The sequence below is a fragment of the Amphiprion ocellaris genome, chromosome 1 (assembly GCF_022539595.1).
Source record: "Amphiprion ocellaris isolate individual 3 ecotype Okinawa chromosome 1, ASM2253959v1, whole genome shotgun sequence".
In the NCBI taxonomy this organism is placed as follows: Eukaryota; Metazoa; Chordata; class Actinopteri; family Pomacentridae; genus Amphiprion; species Amphiprion ocellaris.
Window position 1 is genome coordinate 18,447,334 of NC_072766.1, and position 18,580 is coordinate 18,465,913.

Sequence of the window (18,580 nt, forward strand, 5' to 3'; positions counted from 1 at the left end):
ATCAGCAAAGCCAAAACCTGCAAACTGGCAGAACTTCTGATGAGCAGGAACAACAAGCTGTGAGAGGTGCAAGAAAAGCTGGAGGCCGAGAGCTAGAGAAATATCAACCAGTTGGACTAGACTTCTTCAGAAACCCAGACTATGAAAACTGAGAGAATGAGGGTCTCGCTGGGATGCTGCAAAAAAACAAAAACCTTCAGAGAGAAGAAGAGCAATAAGAAAAGGAGGCACTGAAGATGCAAATAAAGGAGATGGAGGAGAAAAAGAAAACTGCAGGAAGACAAAAAATAAACTGGAAGAAAAGACAAATGAACTTTTGGAAAAGAAGAAGTCAATGCAGCAGAACAACCCTCTGAAGGAGCACACCAGCCACATGGACGGCTATATTAAAAAGCTCCAGGTAGAAAAGGTGCAGTTCATTGACCAGAGGACAAACATCTGGATCAGGAGTCACAAGCTGCTGGAAAACTCCGGAACTCAGCAGACTCAACGAGATCAATGAGTCTCTCTCTGCAACGCTCTTCAACCTTGAGGAGCAGCACTGGAAACAAATTCCAGAAGAGTGAAGAAAGCTGGACAACTGAGCACAACACCATAGAGCAGCTCAGAAAGGATGCTGTTCTGAGAGAGCAAGAGACATGCTGAAGAACCAGAAAAATATAAAAGACAGTCACAAAGACTTGCAGGAGAAAATCAAAGACCTGGAAGAAAAGAATAATGAGCAGCAGGAACTTTGCCTCAAAAGGAAAAACAAGAGGAGACTTTTCAAGTTTTTTAAGAGGAGCGAAGACAAAAAGAAGAGAAAAAACAGACTTATAAAATGAAGGAGGAAACAGAAGAGCAAAAACAGCAGGAAAAGAAGGTGGGAATAAGAAGAAGAGTTTCTGAAGCTGGTTGCAGCCCCAGAACAAGAGTGACAGGAAGGTGGAGGAGGCTGGTGGTTGTTCAGTGTAGCTGGACAGCAGAAGCTCCATCTACCTCCCCCCTTTCTCCAACTTCTCATCCTCTCTGCTTCCTTCCTCCTCACTTCTTGAGCCTCTCTCACCCTCATCCTCTCTATTACTCCTTTCCTTCCCTCTTTTCCTGTTACCTAACCCCCTCTACTTATCAACCTAGCCATTAGACTTCCATTATGCAAACGTGTTACATAGTGATAAAAACGGGTAACGGAAGAAAAGCTTAGACATCAAACATGATGATTCAGACAGGTAAACAGCAGTGTTTTCTGTGGGAGAGAAAACTCCCTTTGATGTAGACTTTGGGCATTACAAGTTTGCAGACCTTTTACAGGCACACTACGAAAGTATATAACACATTTTAAGAAAGGGAAAACCTATAATACATAATATGGGCCCTTTAACCAGAATAGGACACCAAAAATCTGCACAGATGTTCAGAAGTTTGCATTGGATGAGACAGATTTCAGAGAAAAGCTGCACTTGATTAGACTTCAGGTAATTTGGAAAGCATCTGCTCGTTTGAGATGCAGCATGCGTTGTTGCTTTTGGATTGTTCTTTGTTCTCTCAGGAGCTGTTGGATCCAGTCATCACTTCTGCCTTCACAAAGAACCAATGAAATTACCTCCAACCTGGGTTGCACAAAACCTCCTAAATCAAAAGGCTGATTTATATTGTTTGAGAAAAGATTAAAAGTTGAAGACTTTCTCGCTGAGGGCACATACTTTAGGTTCCCTCGAGGTACAAACTCTTGGCAGAAGTGCAATGAGCTAAATATGCTGCTGGCATGTATGGCCTCTGGCAACTACAGCTGTGACTTCCTGCACATCACAGCTTCACACACATCCGCTTATCAAGCAACAAATGTGAAATTTTCATGCACAAATGGGAGAGTTTGACGGATTTATCACTTTGTTTTCTTGGGTCCACAGTGCAGTGTGTGGTCAGAGCCTCAGATAACTCCTGTGACAAGCCTCAAAATGTCTGTTGTCTTCAGCATCCAGTCTCTTGTGTGGTTGAAGTGTTGCGATATCATCAGACTTTTCTCAGTCTCTCTGCCCAAGGCTGCCTCATCACTTGGCATCCACTAACGCCACCCACACCACAAACACACACAGTTTCTTTCCAGCACAGGAGACAGTGCCTTATCTCTTCATATATTTTTCGCTCACTAACAGACATACGCATCAGGGTGGCAGCCTATAGTTTCTCAGTGTCAGAGAGGAAAAATAAGAATAAGTGTGATGTTCAAGTGATTCTTGGACGCTTTCATTTGTGTAATTGAGGTGATTTATTTTTGTGCATCCAGTGATATAAAGGAGAGAGAGCAGGATCACAATGCCTTGTCCCATGCAGTGTTGTGCTAGTGTGGGGTTATTAACACAACACATCTCATTCAAGTGCACAAGCACACGACACATTCTCTGATCTGAAAGCAAACATGCCTTCATTTTACGCGGGACGCTGCATGAAACACAGTGTCTGTTGTAATCTGCCTCCTCCTGACAATTCTCTATTTAGATGTATCTGAGCGGCAACATCAATCTGCTCTGTCATACATCAATTTCACAATCTCTATCAACCAGCCCTCTGCAGGAACCTCTCTCTCTTTCTCTTCCAGCCTCACTATTGACTTATTCTAACAATTTCTGCTCCCTCTCTCCTCGTCTCTGCAGCTTCCCCTCCCTCGGTACGTGTCTTTGTCAATCTTGAGGTTCTCTGATTCCCAGGCCGCAATTTTTCTGTACAACTATCACGTTAAAGTGAAAACAGTCTAAGTTTCAGACTATGGGAGTGAGGAAGATTTGGAAAAATGAGAACAAAAGACCTCCAAAGGACTGTCCGCAGGCTAAGACTTGGTTTTAGGACTCCAGTTAATATTTGGTTTTAATTAGCTTCAGAAAAATGGTTGCAGTTCAACATTTATTTGTGATGTCTAAAATCGGGCTAAAGGGCAAATACATTAGGTTAATGAATGCCCTCACAAAGACAACTATACAAATATGTACGTCTGTGTAAGTGCTGAAGACATTACTCAGAAAAAGCAATTTACTACAAATTACTCATTACTCCTGTAAAAAGTGATTCATTACTTTGTTTGTTTTGTCCTTATAGAAGGTAATTTGTCACATGGTTCATTGCATTGCCTTTATATTATTCTGTAGATGCATCGTAGTGTAAAGGGAAATTAAACACTAGATGTCCATCCATCCATCCAGCATCTATACACCGCTTAGTCCTCATTAGGGTCGTGGGCGGGCTGGCATATTCCAGCTGGCTTAGAGTGAAGTCACTGGTGTATCGCATGGCAGCACATAGAGACAAACAAGCACACTCACTTTTTTTTTTTCACTTTTTCACTCACAATCACATCCATAGACAATTTAGAATCACCAATTAACCTCAGCATGTTTTTGAATGGTGGGAGGAAGCTGGAGTACCTGGAGAAAAGCTACACATGCACAGGGAGAACATGCAAACTCCATGCAAAAAGATCCCAGGTCCTGGACGTGACGTGAACCGGGAATCTTTTAGCTCTGAGGCGATGCTGCTAACCAACACTAGATGTTGTTTGCATAATTTACAAGATAGATGCCCACATTACATTACATGACATTAGCTGACTACTGGCAGCACTGATGAAATGGACTATAAGGAACTCCAGACAAAAAAGCAGCACAAGGTGGGTCGCTTTGTATTGCCCTCGAATACAGCAATGAATCTTGTATTGTCAAAAGCCAAGTGAAGACTGTTCACTTTCATGCTGTGCCTCTAAAGTGCGTATGGCCACATATCGACACAAATCCCTCAACAAGGAGAACATACACAACATCTTTCTTTACTGCTCTTTGACAAAGTATTTCCACTAAGCCAACAGCAAAGTTAGTGAGAAAAAGCCCAAAGAGTAAATGATTACAGTAATGTAGCACTTTATAATGCACCACCTCCACCACTGGTGCTGTTGCTTTTAAGAACTTTTCATTGGGTTTTTTGATTTTTGTAAGCACAGGAAGGAGACGTGAGGCTCTCTTCATTTGTCTGTTTTGTTTCTGCTCGTCTCCCCTGTCTTCCTGCCTGTGACCTGGAAATTGACCTCAACGTGCCATCTTGACGGATGTCTCAATTCCTAAAATGCATCTCAAGGAGGCTTGCCAGAGGAGCTACGAGTGGCAATGCACAGGGTTATCCTTTGCAGAAGTCTTTTCACCCAAGATAAAAAAGGCATGACAACGCAACTGAAGTACACAGATGGCTAGATTGCACAAATATGTGAATGTAACATAATGTGTGTCACTTAATTATAGCCTATGTATATACTATACTGTATGTCACTGTTTATTTGTATAGTACTTATTGTACAAACATTTGTAGCGCTTCATATAAAATAATATGTGAAGGCTAGATGTGAGCATCTTAAATTAAAAAAATAAAAGCATGTTTAACATTATATGACATTGTATAACGAATTCAAAAAATATGTATTTATGCTTATGTGACAGAGGTCAGTGGCCTATACAGAAACAATAGAATGGATACAGCGGTGTCACATGTCATACTGAGCTGGCGATTCTTAAAATGACTCATCTCAAGTTGGAGGGACTGAGACATGAGGTGATGAGGTGAGGAAAGGAATCAAGGATGTGCAAACTGAGAGATGAGAGGAGGCACTGGTGACCTTTGAGAAACACTGATTAAAGAGAGGCACAAGTACATGTGACATTCTGCAGGGCATGGACCAGTTCTGCTGTTTATTTTAGAGGATTTGTTGGTGAATCCACACTTCTTCCTGTGGCTGCCAGCAAGCCAGACTGAAACATGAATGAGTTCTGCGTGTGCACACCACTGTACAGTGGAAATGTCAGTCTCATCAAAGAAATTAGTAATCACTTTAACACCTTTGAAGATCTCTTTTTAACAAATAAAACTATGACTATTATTACTGTGAAAAAAGACAGATTCACTAATGAATTACTATGCTGGAGGGAATTTCAAAATGCATGTTGCATTTATGATACATGGGAAATAAATAAATTGAAACCGATGGCTACCTGGAAGATCAAAAACACACAACTGTGACAAATGTTTGGCAGAACATCGCAGGGACCAACAACATGAAACATGGTCTTCAAAGAAAAACATTAAAGTGAATTTCATTGGACAACTGTGTGTGGAAGTCTGAGTAAAAATAATGCTGAAAATATTTCCTGAACACACGTGTACAGAGACAACTCATAATTCCAATTTATCTATGGGAGCATTTTTTCTGGCTACATGTTTTAATGAAGCTTCTGTATCTGAGAAATAAAACCTATGACACAGTACATGGCGGAGCAAATTATAAACCGAGAGAGACACAGAGACAAAAAGTGAATATGGCAAGGTGAAGAGAGAAGAGGAGGAGGTTAGATATTCATTAGTGTTTTCCACTTGTTCCATTACTATCAGGCTGCTGATGCTTTTACTTTGTCCTATTTTTGTTTTCAACTTGCACAAAACCAAAGCTTCGGGATTGTTTTTCTCACTCTAGCTAACCATGTGCGAGAGCTTGTTGAGGAGAAAGGTGAGCACGGTATCAGAATGACAAAAAGACACAAAAGAAAGAACGAGCGAGCGAGCGAGCGAAGCAGTGCATATGCTAATGGCCCTAATGGGTTTATTTACTGTGGCTGATAATGTCCCTCCTTCACCTGGCTTACACCTGTGCTGACCTTCTGAACTGAAACACATGTATAGGATGGGGCGCATAATGGTTTTCTGTTTCGAGGAGAGGCTTTTAAGGCCTTTCTTCATGTTTTCCTCAGTAATTAGGTAGGCTGCTTTCAGGTACATTATCTCTGCTGCCTTTAAGTGCCTCAAGTGTTGGAAGTATTTTACTTATATACGGTATGTTGCTTTTACTTCTGAGTTCCAGTGTGTTTAATGCCTTTTATAGAAGGACAAATCTGAGCCATGTCAGTTAATCCAGGCTTCAGTAGTCAAGAATATTTCACACTCAAATAAACTGGCTTTAATATGTACTATCTGGTCACCACTGCAGCATTACCTGCACTTAAATTGTTGTTGAAAGCTGCTGAAAATGTGATTATGAGGGCTGTATACAGTCTATACCCTGTCAAATGATTTCCCAACGACTTGGTGTGGAGTTATCAGGTGTCAAAATGTTCACCAAAACACATCAGACACAGAAGTACTTAAGTGCTCCCAGCTCCTATTTCTCCTATTTGTTCAGTGAGTTTCCTTCAAATCCTTTTTTCTCCTGTGCCTCTATTCTTGCAGGCTTTTACTGCCACACAGCAGTTTGTCTGTTCTGTTCTACAGGTCTACGCTGCCAAGAGGAGCTGCCATCGCACCCAAAAGAATTCCATCCCCTCTGTGGTTCACTCATTTTGCTTAATGGCAAGTGAAATGCTGGTCGGTCCCCTTCCTTTTGCTCATCACATCACGCTGTGGCATTTTTCCCAGAAGGTATGTGACCTTTATCAGGGAGCAGAGCCCAGTGTTGCTTCGGCTAACTACTGACCCTCTCTCGGGGAGCTCATTAGCCAACCACACTCTCAGCTGCCACTTTCCAGACACTTGGGCAATTAGGCTCTTTACAAATACCACCAATACCTGAGGACAGACCAGGATGGCAGAACCACTGAATGTGTGTGTGTGTGTGTGTGTGTGTGTGTGTGTGGGTGTGTGTGTGTGTGTGTGTGACAGAGGCATGACTATCACAGTCTATCAACGTTTGGTGTTTTAGGTGCTATGTGCGCCATTGCATATTGAGATCATAGAAAAGCAAAATGTTACTCATACCAGTAACTCATACAACTATTCAAAGCGAATGAGTAATTACATTTTTTAATGTGAATGTTTGTAATTATGTTGTAAAACAATTAAAAGAGACTTAATAGCAAGGAATAAGAAAAGAGTGGAAAAATAATGAGAATTAAGGGGCCACTGTGCTTCAATAGAAATGCTTAAAATGCTAGAAATACATCTTTGTTACTGGTTTAAATGTGCTATATGTAGGCCAGCGCACCGCTATGAATACATAGCGTGAATGTATTGGCTGCCAGTCAACAAGACAAGGATACATGCTTATCCTTGTTCACCACCGACTCACTTCATTTTTTTTTTATGTTAAACTTGTGTTTTCATTCACTCAGCTTGAATCTAGTTTCATTTCATTTAGGCTAACAAGCGGATGCACATAGAATGTAAATTGTAATACTTGTGGGATGAGGAATATCATTAACTGACTATGATGACAGTGACTGCACTTCTATCCCAGCATAACTGAGCCTTCATTTACTGTGAATAATAACTGAGACCAGACAATCTGCCCTCATTTAGTCAAACATAGTATTGTGATATAAGGTTTTCATTCCATGGCTAAAAGTACCTGGAAGAATTAATGAACAACATGGTCTTTTTAAACTACCAAAGTGCTGAAAAGCTGAAGTCAGTTGACCTTTGATTTGATATCTCAGAATCTCATTACCCAGCTGTGTTGACCTTGTTATAACCACTGGCCAGGTAATCCTCAGTAACAGGCACAACCAGTGCCTGAATAAAAATTAGTCCTTCTCATTAACCTGCAATTCGAAAGGCTAAAGATAAGATAAGATAAGATAAAGATAAGATGAAGTTCTTTATTTCTCCCCACTCCAGGGGAAATTTACATTGTTACAGCAGCTTTATTTACAATATATACAAGGGTGGCAAAATTTTTAACAGAAAAAATAAAAATAAAAATAAAGTTTAAAAGTGCAAAGATGTGCAGTGCAAGAATCGTGTAAATCGTGTAAAGTCGTGTAAATTATTCACATGTTAAATGCTACAACTTGCTAGCTGCTGCCTTTTATAATTGTTACAAAAAACATCTCTGCGAATCGAACCAATGTGAAACAAGGCCCAATATAAATCCCAGGTTTGCTGCTAGAAGCTACTAAATGTCAGAGTGTCTGTGATCAGGGGACAGACCCGACCACAGATTGGCAGCTGTTTGGAGAGGCCGATGGCTCACGGGGCTGTGGCACTTGATGTACTCGTAATGTCTTTGAACTCGACTGACAGTCATTGTGGGATCCGCTCTCTACCTCCCATCCTTCCTGTCACTCACACTGGCCACTGCAGACCATCCAATTAAATAAAATATTTTAAAAATGACAGATTTTCTGACGGCGTGCTCCTTTGATCGTGGACACTGTTGTCTGATTTGTGAACTTAAGGAGCTTTAGCCAAAGTTGAAATCTGGACACAGGAACTATTAACGATAGCAAAAATCAAATCAAATCAAATGAGCCTCATGTATTCAGAGAGCTGTCAAACTAAATGAAACTACACAAAGTTGCACAACAAAACTCCAAAAGCCAGCATTTCATCTCTTGTCCTGCCTGTTGACCTGGCAGAACACAAACTCTGTGTGCACTGCTGAGGTGGCGTGGAGGCAGAGATGGGAGGAGGAAAATGGATAATGAGGGAGATAGAAGGGTGCTCCTTGAAGTAACATTACACTCCAAGGTGAACCGAACACCCGATCCAAGACTGTGGTATCCTTCATTAGACAACCCATCTCATTAAGCAAGTCTAGCTATAGGCCACAGTGATAGGCTGCAAGAAATAAGCCTTTATTTAGGAAGTAAGGCCAATTAGCATTTTCTTTGTGAAATCCTTCCTAATGAGCTCGCAGACTTTGACATACAGCCACTGTAGTCTGGCTAAATGATTCCTCGAGTCTTTTGTCAGCTCTCCCTGGGCACTATGTCTTGGCCTGTAAATATTTGCAGTTCAGAACCTCTTGGTGGTTACATTAACAGCAGCATTTTGTTCTTGAAGGAGGTTAAAGTACTATCTGCAATACTTTACTTTGTGTATTTTAGAGATTCCGAAGAGCCTACTGACCCAGCTAACGAGGAGATATGCAATTGTGCATTCTCACAGTCTCGCTCTCTCTTTCTGCCATACTGAAATGGTGAGACACTGCATGATGGTCTCTTCAGCAAACAGTCCTTAATCCCATCACCTCATCTCCAGCCTCCTGTTAATCCTGGACAGAGAAAAAACAAAGTATTCAAAAACAAGGAGAACGCAGACAGGTGAATACAAACATGTGGAACACTGACCACAGCCTGGCTTATATTTCACTATATTTTGATTTGGCCGTGGGGTCTCATAACACAGCAGATTCTTCATTCTGTTCATCTGTTAAAGAGAAACAGAATAAATTTTTGTTATGATGGATGAAGTGTTCACAGCTTCCATGATCAAAACGGCCTTGTCAGAGATGCAGTCCTGCTGCTCTAAGTATGATCCTCTAGAGCAGAAAAAGAAACTTTCCAAAATCATACCTTATCCTGCAATTTATGGTAAAAAAAAAATAAAAATCTCTGCAGATATTCGACATGACGTGCTTAGGGAAAACTAATCAAGATGGTAATTTTTTTTTTTAATCCGCAGAGCTGAGTTTTTGTCTGTTAATGGAGCTCCATATTTCATTGTGAAAAAGAAGATGAAAAAGAAGGAAATAAAGACATATGGGTTCTTTCCACTTCCCAAACTTCTTTGACCACAGGATCGGGTGCTGCTAGCTATCCGTTGAGAGTCTCTCCTGCCCCCTGCTGATTCCTCAAGGTAATTTAATGTTTAATTTAGTAGCTACCTAGGGTTGAAAGCACCCAAGCTTGAAAAGAAATCAGGAAAGCTACATGAGATTCAAGGTTTAAACCATAACCCATGTTTAAAAAAGAAAGCTTTCCTCAAGCTTTATTTCCACAATCCCTTGCTTAAGGACGGAGTAGTGAGACATGGAGAAGACGAGGGAGAAAAACTAGTGAGACAAGGCAGTGAATGTGACAGAAAAACTGACTGAAAGAGGCAAACAGAAAAAAGAAAAAAGGAAAGCTAAGAGAGAGATCTATTGAATACCAAGCTCCTTATGCTCTGTTCACTTATTTGAACTGGCCAAAGCATTTTTCTCAGTCCATATAACCAGCTCTGTTGATTAAAAGAATGATTTAGCTCAGGAATATAACAAGCCTCGCTCTCTCTAGCTCTCTGTTCTGGCAATCCTCTCTTTTTTGCGCTCTCCTTCTGCTTCTTGCTTTGTCTTCATAGCCACGGGCGATGACTGAATAATTCTGTTTGAGATTTGCAAAAGTAAGGGAGAGAAAGACATCTTGACGTGCTGGATGTGAAAACAGTGATCGTTGAGAGGTGAGAAATATCTTGCCTGCCAGAGGTTGTCCAACAGATTCACAGCTGAGAGTTGAGACATTATTTTTGGTGGAATCTGACTGACACAAAAGAAAGTGAACTGTGACATCTGTATTATGATATTTGCACTGCTGGATAAATAGTATATTTAGTACAATAATAAGCATGTGTTTGTCAAAATGAATGCAATTTAGTCAAATGGAAGATACTGGAATATCTTGGAAGAAGCATAAAACAGTAGCTGCAACCTAATGCTCTTGGACAACAACAAACTTCAAGAAATTGTAAAACAGCGTTAAGGGAGTTTTTTTTTTATTCGACAATTGCTGTTGCTGCTACACTGACATCAAAGTGGTAAGCCTGAAACTAAGCAAGACATGCAGTGAACGGGGTTGTTTTTTTACTTCAAAGACACGTAAGGGTCAGGAGGCAGTCATATATAAGGAGAGAAGAGACTCACAATGTGAACTTTAGCAAACCTGTGTATAATTACTAATAAGTTACAGTCATAGAAAAAATTATTAGACCACCCTTGTTTTCTTCATTTTCTTGTTCATTTTAATTCCTGGTACCACTAAAGGTATGTTACCTGAAGAATACAATGAACATGACAAAAAATGCAGCTGATTCCATAATAATTTACGCCCTATTTGACATGTTTAAACTTAATTGTATTCCCAGGGTATATAAGAGGCCACTTCATGTCATAAGCAGCACTGCACATGCAAAGACCTAGAGTGGTTTCCTGCTGACATTCAAGCTGTAACACAACTCAGAAGTTGTCAACTCTCATATAAGCCCTAAAACTAAAGAATTATGTGAAGCCACAAAGGCAGCCATCTTGGCACTGCTGAAAATTGGCATGAATGAGAAACAGGTAGCGAAAAAACTGAAGATCTCCAAGACAGCCGTTCAGTACACCAAGAAAAAACGAGCCGAACATGTTACTACCAAATTACTAGCTGGTCGCAACAGGAAACATTTTTCTACCCCACCAGATGACCATGTACCGTGTCAGAAATCATCATCAGACCTCCAGGGACCTTAAAAATGAGATGGGCACTGTTGAGAAATGTGACTTGTTCGGCAAGCATAGTTCAAAACGGACTTCTTGAAACTGGTCTGAAGTCACACAGGGCGCAGAAGAAGCCCTTCATCAACAAAAGGCAGAGGAAAGCCTGGTTACTCTTTACTGGGGATCACAAGGATTGGACTGTTGATGATTGGGCTAAGGTTCTCTTCATTGATGAATCCAATTTTCAGTTGATCCCCACTCCAGTCAACTTACTGGTTAGGAGGAAGCCTGGAGAAGCTACAAACTAGACTGTCTTGCCCCTACAGTAAAACATGGGGGTGGATCAGTGACGATCTGGGGCTGTTTCAGTCTGGGTGGAACAGGGCAAATGCAATTGTGTGAAGGATGAATGAACCAGGTCATGTACAGGGCTACTCTTGAAAACAGTCTTCTTCCATCAGATGGAAAACTCTTTCCTGCCTCGAATGACTGGATTTTCCAACAAGACAATGCCCTTTGCCACAGGTCAGTTAAAGCCTGGATGGAGAACCAGAATACTGGAACTAAGCCTCGGCCTGCTCAATCACCAGATCTAAATCCAATTGAAAACCTGTGGAGAAAAAACATCTCAAAAATGGAGAACCACAAACCCAAAAACAAAGCAAATGTGTTTGAATTTGTGCAACAGGGATGAGCTGCTGTGACAGCAGAACAATGTCAGAAGCTGGTGGAGAGAGTGCCAAGATGTATGACTGCAGTCATCAAAAACAAAGGTTATGCAATCAAGTACTAACTCCTGTGTGTATCATGTGACTAAAACAGACAGAAAAGAAAACATGGAATGCCTAAAAGCACTGGTTTTGGCAGTACAATGCCATTGCTATTGATGGAAGAACTTAAGTGATTTTGGTTATTATCAAGAAAACCATGGAAAATGTCTGATATCAGCTCTTAAATTAAACTCTTATGAGCTATTTGTGTTGCTATCATTATATTTGTCCAAACAAATGTACCTTTAGTTGTACCAGGCATTAAAATGAACAAGAAATTGAAGAAAACAAGAGTGGTCTAATCATTTTTTCCATGACTGTATTATGATCTGATATGCAACACTTAAGCTTCAAATTTACTGCAATGACAGATAAAACTGAAATGACTTCTTGCTACTGGGGACTTACTAGTGTACGTGGATTTCTGTCACTGGTTTGTGTCTGAAAAACTGTGAATTTTGAGCCTCATACTTTCACCATGATTCAAAGTTTCTGCATTTTTTTCTTTAGGTTCTGCCACTTTTTTGACCTGTCAACCAGACAGCAGACTCTTCCATTAGACATCGGCGTCTGTCGACTGGGTTATACATATGGAGACAGGAATGCAGAAATAAGAAGCTGAAGAAGATTTGGCCAAACATATAAGAGAACTGAAACACGGGAAGAAGAAATAGTGAAATGAAAAGAACACTCCTTCACGTGAATCTGACTTGGTTTTTAGTTTGTAATGTTAAAAACCTGCAGTCCTTTCTCATGAAAAAAGAGTGAGTGTAGAGCAAGTCTTCCAGCTTGACAATCTAAACAGAAAAGCCTACATTAGCTTTCACATTGCTAAAGTGTTCAACAAGACACAGATTCCCTTTGAGAAGCAGGGTGCTGCTCTGGCACTGATTGCACCGTGGCCTTCAGGAAAGGGTCAAGAGGAAAACAAATGTTTCCCGAAGGGATCGTTGAAAAACTGAGCTATTTTTCCGGTGTAGTAGTAAAAGAAGTTGGAGCAACATTAGCAGTACTACTGGATGTGCAGATTGAGAGAGGCGAGGTGGATAGTGAGGGCAGATCCTCATTATTCCTCCTCTCGCCTCTGATCCCTTGTTATCCCAACACTCATCGCTCATCCATCACCCCAGGGAATGAAAGGAATAACTTCACCATTTGCCTAATTCCCCCAACGTGACTCCCAGTGCACCTTAAGGCAATTCCATGTTTTGTTGTTGTGTTAAAACCTCATCCTGTGGTCCTCTCGAGCTCAGGGGAAAGCATGCTGCATAAATATAGACAGAACTGGAGTCTGGATTCACACGGAGGCCAAAAATAGTAAAAATTTAACACAAGTGTCACCTGAAAGGCACAAAGAGCAAATGTCTCCAACAAACTGCATGGGTAAATTATATAAAGCATGGTGACATTAGCTTGGTGCAGTGTAGGTTATGGGGTGTTTTTTTTAGACTAACATACACAATATTGTATTTCAGGCTGATGATTTACTGAGTCATTAGATGCTGTGGCAATCAGATTTTTGTACAAGTTTAAAATAAAAGCAACGGATTAATCTGCAGGTGACCAGTACAGAAGCAAACACAACATACATGGAAACATGCATCTACTCTATACACACACACAGTGTCTCTCACATTAAGAAAATGGAATGTTTCACAGCAGAACCTAGAAAGTCATCAAACTAATAGCAAACCACCCTAAAGTGTTAAAGTCACATCCACATCTGAGATGATAGGTTTTCTCCTGTCAGTAGCTGTAGCATGACAGTGTGTCATCTCAGAACGGGGGCACTAAATGCTGTAATTATGTGGAACATCTGTTGGTTAAACAGTTCCTGGTGCAATACTAAAGGTTTGAGCTGCAGCCAGAGCTATAAAAAATCTTGTCAGATACCTGCCGAATGATTCATTTATGTAACTAACAACATTGTTTTCCACCACTGGTATCATTTGTTTGCATATGAGCCTCTAGGACATACTGTACATGAACAGCTTTGGTACATGAACTCACAGCATAGCTGATCATTGGATAACCCCCCCTGAATGCTGGTTGTTGGTGAGGTGAAGAGCCTGTGTGATATATGAATAAAATCAATGGGACACAAACCAGCTTTAATTCGGACCTGCATTCACCAATGCTAAGTACAATGCCACTGTAGTCCAGAGACTCATACAATGTTCCTGTAGCAAACCTGTGCATCTGCTCAGAGGACAGTGTCTTTTGTTAGGTTTTGACATGAGGGTAATATGTTATTGTACAGGTATGGGAATTCAGAAACTAGCAGTTTAGTAAGTATTTCATCCATTCAAACTCCTATCAGTGGAGACAAGCTGTGGCCATGAACGTCTGCACAACTTGGGTCAAAGTTCCGTTCCTGTGTTTGGTGCTCCACCAACGCAATACACAATAAAGAGAGAGCCTGCACAAACGCTAGTGTATTTTACCACAATAATATAGGTGGAACATTATGTTCAGTCTTTACATTATGTGTCCAGCCATCGAGTGCATGCTGAAGACTTCAGCCTATTCCGTAATTTTAAAGAGAGTGGGTTGGAAACAGTGCTTTCCATGTATTGAGCTAAGATAAGCTTAATATAGCTTAATTACCTAGCTACCAGTTAACTGATCAACTTACATGGCTGAGCACAGTCTCCTGTTTTCATTTTCAGAAGTAAATATGACACCGTTATCACTGTAAGCTGCATTAAGTGTTATTAATTAAACACTTTCCTTATTTAAGTGTAATCCTTCCTCATAACATAAGAAATGTCACGTTCAGTGCACCAGTGTTAGAATGTCATCACACACTTCAGAATTGAAACAAAATAACAGAAAAATGTACCTGCCCCCAATCAGCATTGTTTGAACTCATTCAATAAGGATATAAAAGGCTTGCAATCTAGCTTCACGCTATGTTAACTATGTAAAAAAAAAATTTTTAAAAAAAGCTTAATACAGACACAGAAGTTTTCACTGTGCAACAGCACTAACATGCACAACATTCTCAGATGATTCTAACATTCAGACCGCGAGACATGTCCAGTCCAACTGTTGGTCTGCAGGGAGCATGCGCGACCTCTGTGACACACAGTGTCAACAGTCACATCTTTTCATTCACCAGTGAAGAATTCCAGAAGAAGGTCATAACATATAGAGGCCTGTTATTATACCCCGACTTCCTCTGCCCGCTGTTCAAACATCCCGACCTATAGTGCAGCAAAAGGTCACCAAAACTGGGAACTGTGTGTACAACACAGTGTAAAAAATGCCAGAAAAATTTAAGTCAGAAGGAGCTGAGTCATTTGACTGTACTTCAAATAGGAAAAAAACAAAGATATTAAAGACTTGTGGTCCAGTTTGTCAGACTCTCAGCCGACCATCACTGTGGTAAACAGGTGGGTGGGGAAACAGACGGACAGAGACACAGATGGACGCATTGAGCCTGGCTGTAAAATCTACATGATGTCCTGAAATGCAAATGCAATAAAAACATTTTAACACCATGAGTTTATGTAACTCCTCACATTATTGTTTAAAAAAAACCTGCAATGTTTTGTGCAGTGATATAGATGATATCTCAGCTCAGTGAAAGTCTTTTTACTTCCTTATCTTACAATTAAATCCGCATAGCAGACCTTTTCTAATAAGGTAGAAAACTGTAACATCCCATTTCTGTCATTGTCACGTAATCTGATTGACGGATTTAATCTCCGGCGTATTTCCGTCCACGGCGTGGAAGCGGCATTTCAGAGTTTCTGCTCACTTCACAAAATTTTTCTGAGCGCGTTGGAGCAGCTGACTGGAGGTCTTGTTTTTGAAGCCGAGCCTTTTCCCTCTGAGGTTCTTGTGCTGGATGCAGCTTTGTGTCACAGTCACAGTCGATACACACTGCTCTCCATCTCCATCATCACAGCTCCACAGGGACTCGGAAGGAAGAAGAGAGAGAGATATACACTGCTTGTGCGTGCGTGTGTGCGTGTGTGTGTGTGTGTGTCCGTCTGATTCTGCCTTTGTACCAAAGAAAGCTATAAAGAAATTGTGCCTGTGTGCTGGTTTTGTGTTGTGTCTGTGTGTGTGACGGAAAGCATGCTTGTTTCTCAGTCGCCTATTTCTGTGTGTGTGTGTGTGTGTGTGTGTGTGTGTGTGTGTGTGTGTGTGTGTGTGTGTGTGTGCGCATCTTTTGCATGTGTGAGGGAGAGCGAGCTTCCCAACTCTCTGTGGTATTCTCTCCCTCTCTAACCGTCATCCCTCTGTCTGCTATCTGTCCAAGCTTAAAGCGCCAGTTGTTTTCTAAGGGGCCTCTGGGAGAAAGAGAAACAACTGGGCGATTACACTTCTTCTTTTATCCTCACAAAGATGTTCTGCTCCTCCCTGTCTTGCTTTTCTTGCAGGAGGTCTTTGCTGTGAGCTTTTCCTTTTCCCTCTTCTGCCTTTAGGAGATTTTATTTATCCATGTTGCGCTACTCTTTCTCTCTCCCACTTCTTCCTCTCTCTCAAATGATGATGTTGACTTTGCTTCTCGGTAAAGACTGTGCCTCTTTTTTCGCTTTGTCTTTCTCTGTGGTCCTCGTCTTTGTTTCTCTCTTTTCATTTCCTTCACGCCGATCACAAAAAGTTCAAATGTGTTTTCTCAAAGATTCTGTCTGAGCAGGTGTCTCATCTTATTTGGCGCTCTGAAGCTAGCTGGAGGTTTGGTGAGAATGTGCAGTGACTCTTCCCTCTCAGGGGACAAGTGGACCCAAACCATGTCAAATAAATGCCCCCATAACATAACAAAGGGTGTCCTTAGCTTCCCCTTTTTCACCAGAGAAAAAAGCTGAGCTTTACGGCCTGTACCTTTCTGTTAGCGTATGCTCACACATGCACATACCCAGGAGATTATGGTCTGGGGTTTTTACAGAACGAAATTCTCAAATGTGCATTCATCCTCATAATGAGGAGTTTATACACTGCAACACTGCTGTAGCGTCACTCTCTTTGCAACTGTCAAGAGACCGTTCTTGTTAACGGTACGATTATGTCCTACAGCGACATTCTCAGTTACCTGAAGAAGAGTTGCCCTTTTGCTTTTCGTTGTATATCACACTAATGCGCAAACATCACAGTCATCAAATGCGCAGTCAACCGCAATGTCCACTCATATTTCCTGATGTCTTAACACAGATAAATCCGTTAGATTTAAGCAATCTTTGTGACAGAAGCTCCTGCCATACGTGTCCCAAAATTAAACCCTTTTTCAAAATCACTTAGATCTTTTCTTCTTGCCACCTTTACAAAAAAAAAACTAATCAACTGAGCCTGCTCATGATTTTTATCGGTCACAAAGCACGAGTGAATCTCCATTTTTAACTGTGTGTAAGCACCTGCTTTCATGGTGCTTCTCCGTTCATTAGTTCAGGTTTTTCCTTTAATATGTCACCGTTGCCCTATATATGATACCATCACTACATAATTTAACAGTTTTCAGTTGCACATGCATATGTATACGCGGTCTTGTCTATTAAGTCAACTGAGTGTGTGTACAACCTGCATCGAATATGCATGTGTTGATCTCTTTGTTGCTCCTTTCTGCTCACCCCTGCTCATCAGTCAAGTTTCAATTTCAACCTGCTCTTTCTCGCTCTCTCTCTCACACACACACACACACACACACACACGCTACCTTTAGAATTCTGCATTCTTATTCTCTTCCTGATTTACCCTGGTCATTACTATTCTGCTCAGATTTTCTGATGGCCTGCTGTGCTCTACATTTGGCTTAGTTCATTCTGATTATGAATAAACGATGTAGCCAATCATAGTGCATCCATTTACATCAGGACTTTAATGCCATGCACACACACTCAAAGCCAGCCCTCCCTCCCCCTCTACTCGACATCATGTTTAGACCACACGTGAGTACTAACATGTTTACGTGATGGACAAACACATGATAGTGTTGTTGGACTGATTAGCATCTGAGTGTCATGATTGATGTGACCGGGTCAAACTAGCAATCTGCTAGATATTCATAAACAAATGCTACAAACACTTCTTACTTTCTGATATTCTGGACTACTGACAAAAAAAATTCAGAACAAAGAATGGCATAAAAAAATAGTCTGCAGTGTCATGACAGCACAGTTTGGGTTTCATTGGAGCGCCTCAACTCAGCTGAATTCACTTTCATAGTAAGTTCACAGTAACTTCTTTGAATTTTCACCATAAAGTGCAGTATAAGTGAGCTTGGCACAGTTTAAAGGTGAGCATCTATTTCTCATGCAAATTCGGATTTGGGATTCATTTTTCAGTTTATTAACTGCTGTTTTATTTTACTTCCACTCAGTAGGTTTTACTGATGTTACGATCAGCTTGAGGGACTGCACTCCACATTTCTCTATCTCTGGCTTGTTCTTATATCTGGTGCTTTTTTTCCGCCCCTCCTACCTGTAAAGTCAGCAATGAGCGGGCAAGTCATGAGGAAGAAGAGGGGCAGTTTTGTATCATATCCACTTTTTCAAATTAATAGCTTAGAATACAGATGAGCTGGGTGCTTTTGGTACACAAAGGTACAGAATAGTGTGACTGCAGCATCACACTGTGCCCGGCCGGTGGCAATCCTCAGACAGAGGATCTGAAGCAGATCAGAGAAACA